Source organism: Choloepus didactylus, chromosome 13 (genome assembly GCF_015220235.1).
Source record: "Choloepus didactylus isolate mChoDid1 chromosome 13, mChoDid1.pri, whole genome shotgun sequence".
NCBI lineage: Eukaryota > Metazoa > Chordata > Mammalia > Pilosa > Megalonychidae > Choloepus > Choloepus didactylus.
The window spans coordinates 1130189-1137006 of NC_051319.1; positions in this window are offsets into that span (position 1 = coordinate 1130189).

Below are 6818 nucleotides of genomic sequence, written 5' to 3' on the forward strand. Positions count from 1 at the left end.
CATACTTCTAATTAGTTCCAACCCTTCCAGCATCCTGCATGGCAACCCTTGAGGCAGCTGTCTGGCCAGCTCACACATGTCAGGTGTTATATTAGTAACACACATCATAGAATCAATACAGGCTGGTGTTTGCTATCTGACGCATAGTCATGGTTTCCATGGAACTGCAGCACGTATCACCAACAATGCCCATTCTGTTCAAGGCACAGACTCTTTTAGAAGTGTACAAGGCACAGACTGTTTTAGAAGTGTCTGGTCGAAAGCAGAGTGGAAAGAAGAGAATAATCTGAGAAGGAAGAAGAAAAAATATATAGAGCTGAATCACAATTCCAGACACAAATCTCTATTCCAACACCATAAAATGCAGATACAATTATGCACTTAAATTTATATAATTGAATGAATTAGTACTCTAGCATATATGCAAAGACAATAATAATATATGTGTGTGTGTGTGTGTGTATATATATGTATGTATATATATCTATGGCCCTGGATGGTGGTAGTATTTTATTCCAGAAGCATTGCCAAGGAGGTCCATTAGAGTGTACCAGAAGATAGGAATTTTCCAGGTGACCTATGGAGGAAACAAACATATGCTGTATGCTTTTGACACTGGGGGAAAAAGCAAAAATCGTTTGGGCATGCTGTTATCTTCTCCTCCCTTCTAACCCCCACCTACTCTGCTTAGCACCCAGCCTGCTGTCAGTTTATGGTGAGCATCCTGCCAACAATGAGAAGGAAAAAGGTGTGTCTATCATTAGAGTGTGTATGAATATTTTTGTCCTGTGAGCCCAGAAGAAAGCTATTCTCTTCTTAAGCAAGGCTGTTCCCGGGGCTGTTTGCATGGGTGTTTCCCCAAGCACCACTGAATCACCACAAAGTGAGCTCACCATTGTATTGTCTAGAAAAGTGCCTGGTGAAAAATAAAGACCCACTTCTCAGCTATTGTATTGTTGGCTTCATACATGTTCAGACTAATTAAACAGGGTATTTATAGAAAATATAGCTTGGAAAGTTCTCACAAGAATTTCTAAAATAACATTGTAAACCTCCTGGTTTGAGATTTAAACACACCCCGGAGCTGCTACTGAAATGCACAGGTTGAAAACACTCTCCAAATAAATAAAACTGACAATTCTGGTAGGAACACACGACAGTACAAATGATGAAAAGTCAATTGCCCTTTAAATTATGTGCACTTTAATAACTGAAAACACTGTACTGCACATAAGGGATTTTACAAGCCAGCATTTCGACTGCTGCTTCTCAATGCACCCTCTATCTGTTCCATCTCCTCCTAAAATGCCATAGCCCAATGTCCTAAAAATGTTAAGACGGGACAGTTTTGAGTTATAATACTGGGCTCTGCCATGCAAGCTGCCTTCTTAGAATAGTACAACCCACAGCCAAAGTAAATGAACAGCATCTTTTTGTGGGACTTACTGTCAGAAACACTCTAGTCTCATGTCTGCAAGCTTGATTGCTAACAGAAACAACCCAAAGAAAAAATATGTGATGCCTGAACTCTGCTTAGTGGTGCTGTCTGTGCATTTGTTATTTCAGACCTAGCTTTTCATAGCAACCATTGAATATGCAAAATGAATTTAGGGATGCCAGAGTTAATTAACACCAGCTCCACTTGATGGACAAGATTTGTAAACAGTCAGGATTATAACTTCTCTAGACTTGAATTTGGGAGCCTGAAAATTTTTATTCCTTGGAGTTAGGAGTTTTGTATAAAGTATACATAAACAGATAAGTTCAGGTCGCATTCACTTGCCAAAAGATGAAACATAGATTTGTAAGGATGCTTGCACGCTCATAGGCTAATGGATGTACAGAAGTTTTTAGGAGGATTTTCATTTTTAATGGCCAGCAGTAATATATCATTTAATTTCAGAGAGATGCCCAGGCTTTCTCTCCATTGAGAGGCAATAATATCATTCAGGTCTTGGGCAGGTTCTTCAGAACTTGTAGGTTGTAACTTACTTTTTCTAAATTTTCCTCTATATACTTCTTCAAGAATAACTGCCACTTGATTGTCTCAAAGTGGCCACGAAGTTAGTTGGGTGCAACAGAAGGAAGTTTAATTCTTTCCATGTTTTACACAGTGCCCTGCAGATACTTCAGTGGCTGAGTAGCTTGCCAAAGACAAATTTTCTCCATATTCTCCCCCAAGCTACTTATTTCACAGTTTCATACTAATCATTTCCCACACGGATTCATCTGCTTCGCCACAAAAATACCCGTCTCATATTTGACACCTGGCATTCTGAGGCTCAACATTCAAGAAGTTATGAAAACCAGTCAGGTCACCTCTGAGATGACAGTGGACTCCAGTGGATTTTCCTTTTTTGGGGGTTGAGTATCCAGGTTGCTGCTTGTCCTCTCCCACCCGCCTTTTGGCCCTTCACTGCCCGTTCACGCTCCCCCAGAGCCTGGGCAAAAGAAGGAAATGAACTTAGAATTCAGATCTGCAAATTTTGCTCCTTCTTAGATACTACCTAGTGAGGGATTTGGCCAAGAAGGATGCTGAAATGTCTAAATCATTTTTGAAAATAAATTATCTATGGATTGCAGGCACTCATGTTACTGACAAACAAAGCTATACCTTTTGTAAATGAGCAACTTATTCCTACAAACCAGGAAGAATGTAGAAGAGTTAGGTTCCAAAGGAAATGAACCAAGAACCAGAATATGGAGGAAGTTGAGAACTGCGTTACTAATCTGGTAAAATAAAGGCTCAATGCTGTCTGTTTCCGGATCTGTAATATGAAGGAGTCATTTTGGATGATAGCTGCAGTTCCTTCCAGCTGCAACTTTCTATAATTTTTACACCTAAATATAAGATTAGTATTTGTTCCTGTATGGAGCGGTCATTATGAGGAAGGACCCTGGTTTCCAAGGGCAGGGTTATTTTTTTTTCCCTCTGCCAGGAAACTGCTCTTTCAAAGGTTGCCAGAGATATTCTAATTGTCACTATGAATCCACTAACTCTACCACAAGGAGCACCTAATATGTACTAGGTGCTATTCTAGGAGCCCCGGATACAAAGATGATTAAGACCCAGTCTCTGTCACCTAGGAGCCCAGAATCTTATAAGGGAGACAAATATAAAAACCATTCCAGTGAAATAGAATAAGTGCTTTGCTAGGAATGATGTATGAAGTGTTATGGGTTGCATGAGAGAGAACCTAACTACAGGAGGAATCTGAAACGGCTTCTCTTGACATTTTTGTCAGGTCTTGAGGGATAAGGTCAGGGTGTTCCAGGCAGAGAAAAGGAAGTAAGGGCATTCCTGGGAAAGGTGATGAGTGAAGGAACGGGAGGAGTGGGAGCAGCTGGTGGGACTAAAATGCGGTGGAAAGGCAAGGAGAGCAAATTGACTAGAGATGAGACTGGAAAAGTCAATTTCAAGATTTTGAAAGCCCCGCTGCTCCTCATATAGAAGACAATAAATGTGCAGAAGTTGTTCTAATTTTCCCTCCATTGTGGATTCAAAATCCTCAGAAGTTGCTGAACAGTTGAGGAACCAATGAAAGGAAATGTGCACAACTGCCACAGAAAAGATCCGGGCTTTGACTGCAGGAATGAGTTTTGAACAAGGATTATTACAAAACTGGTGCTGTTAGTTACTAATATGGCCTGCTTCACAGTTTGAGGTACACATCTTTTTTATTTTTCTAATTAGTCACTCAGTCCCCTGCATACTGTCAGGAAACCCAGTTTCTTCTCTAGAGTTTTCCAACCACATCTTTACCTGTTTCCTAGGGCTGTCATAACAAATTACCATAAACTAGGGGGCTTAAAAAACCAGACTCTTGCTCTCACAGTTCTGAAGTGCTCTCACAAGACAGAAGTCTGACATCAAGGTGTTGGCAGGGCCGCACTTCTTCCAGTGGCTCTCGGGAAGAATCCGTGCTTTCAGATTCTGGTGGCCCCAGCGTTCCTTGGCTTGTGGCAGCACAGCTCTAATCTCTGCCTGCATTTTCACATGAACTTCTTCTCTTTGTGTGTCTCTGTGTCCTTTCCTCTTCTTACAAGGACACCAGTCATTGGATTTAGGACCTGCCTTAATTGAGTATAACCTCATATTGATCCTTAACTAGTTACATCTGTGAAGACCCTATTTCCAATTAAGGCCACAGTCTAAGGTTCCAGGTGGATATGAGTTTGGGGGACATTATTCAACCCATGACAACATCAAAAGGTCAAAGAATTCTAGACCCTTTCAATCCAAAGGGATCGATTCTGCTTCCAAACATCAGTCAGAGGGAATTACAAAAATTGATCAATTGGGGGCAGCAGCTTCTGACTTAGATACATGATGCTCCTAACTAATCTAATGCTTGCTTACACAGCATGATGGATGGTCAAACACTAGTGATCTCAAGAGTGCTTATCTTTTAGGTTACAATTCTCATGTTTAACTATTGTTCCCAAGCAAGATTCTTGTTTCAGGATGGCTGGGTCCAGAGAGGAGCCCAATTTTAGCCATTTACCAGCCTTGAGCCATGAAGATCTAGATTACAGCTTGAGTACAAGTCTAGCCTCCCCCTTCTCTCCTGATAAAATACCCTTTGAGGACTTTGTTGTCATATTTTGGCACAGCACCATCTCCATCCATCAGAGATTCTGAAAATGCCAAACTTCAAAAGAGGAATCAAGTGGGTCTTTTTCTTTTCTCTCAGTTTATTCATGCCCTTTCCACAACTCTAGTACAAGAAAGTGAAGACTTTGTCTAACCCAAAAATGTCCCATCCAACCCATCTGGATTTACATTTGTCTAATTAAGAGCGATCATTCAAGAGTCCACCCCAAACAAAGATTTGGTCCAAGGTGACCTGACAGTTCCACCTAAAGAGCAGAGTAGCCGGGAACTTCTGAAAGTAAATTAAGTGCTACCTTATTGGCACCCAGCATATGTGAAGTCATAAAAGTTTAAAGCAGGAATGCCTATGTAAGCAGTCTGCCTTTGAAGATCTTCAAGAACTGTACAGACACTTTTCTGAAGTGGTTTAGTTCAATTGCTTAAACTATTTCTTCAGCCCTTACTTCAGCCCTCTACTTCTTTGATTTAGGAACACACTCTTAATGGGTGTGTTTTTATCACAGTCCTCTAGGGATAGCTAGGATAAGCTGGAGCCAACTAGAAAATCCAGCTGGTGAGACTATCCAGTCAAGGAAGGCAGGATTGACTGGGCATCTGTAGGAAAAAAAAATAATGATATCTAATATTCTATTTTAAAGTGCCTGCTATGCATATTGGCTGTGATTAATAACTCCTTTCTTCCCTCACCAGCTTCATCCTTACATCTTCAGTAAAAGGCTACGTTTGATGTGAGAATGGAGATGGGGGAAATAGCTGAGAGAGGCAAGATACAAGAGAGATCAAGAATGCAGTAGAGGCAGGAGATGAGATTCAGAGGTAACTATGAGAACATAATCAGAGGATTGAACCAAATTTTATTTGACTTTCAAAAGACAGAGTGATTGCATCTGACACTTGGGTTATATAATTATAAAGCATTATTCTAGTTATTCAATTGTCTCCATGATCAATATTCATCATGAGAGGTGCTAGCTTCTCACTTCCTTACATTCATTTGAATTCCCACCTATCTTTAGCCATCTCATCCTGGCTCTGTTCTTCCCTTCAACCTTTCTCCACCTTGTGTCCTCAGAAATATTTAATCCATTGTGGGCAAATTTCCATTTTCTTAAAGCTATTTCTCAAATTCTGTCATTATCCTTGCCCTAACTAAGGCACTATATCCAATAAGACCCCTGTGGAGGCCTCACCTTAGTGTCTGAGTGTCTTATAGTCAGAGGGTTAGGTGTGGCATTCAGACTTCTCTCCACTCTCCAGTGCCACTGCCAGACTTTTGACACCCTCCTTTCCAGATCTCCTGATTTCAATGGCTCTGGTGATACCACTCTTCATTTATCTCTGCTTTGGTTCCTGTCACCCATATCTACCTTCCCAGATGACTTTAATATCTGTTTCATAATTCTCTCCATCCCTGACCTGTGCAAATATCACACTCATCATCATCATCTTTAATGTTCGTTGAGTGCACACTATGTGCTTATTGCACCAAGTAGTTTATGATGATTTATATCATTTAATGCTCACAATGCACTGTTATTATCCCTATTTTCTTTATGAGAGTATTAGGGTTCTCTAGGGAAACAGAATCAACAAGACATATCTATAAATATAAGATTTTCTAAAAGTGTCTCACACAACTGTAGGTATGCACAAGTCCAAATTCCGTAGGGCAGGCAGCAAACTGGCATCTCCAATGAAGATGTTTGATGAACTCCTCAGGGAGCGAACTGGCAACTTCAATGAACATGTTTGATGAACTCCTCAGGAAATGAACTGGCAACTTCAATGAACTCCTCAGGAAATGCTTCACTGGTTAGCCAAAGAAGAAGTAAAGTTCTTCTATCTGTCACACTTAAAAGTCTTCAACTGATTGGATTAAATCCAGCTGATTGCATTCTCTCATTGTGAAAGATACACCCTTAGTTGATATAATCAGTCACAGCTGCAGCCAATTGACTGATGATTTAATAAACCAGCCTTCTGGTTTATTAACCAGCCACAAAGTCCTTGCAGTAATGGTTAGGCCAGTGCTTGCTTGACCAGACACCTGGGTACTATCACCTGGCCAAGTTGACACAGGAACCTAACCATCATAGTCCACCCCTTGTCAACTTGGCAGTTATGCACATCACCTTAAACCATACTTTATCTCTAAGTAGATAACAATAACAGACATATATTTTGCCTAACAATACTCTGCTCT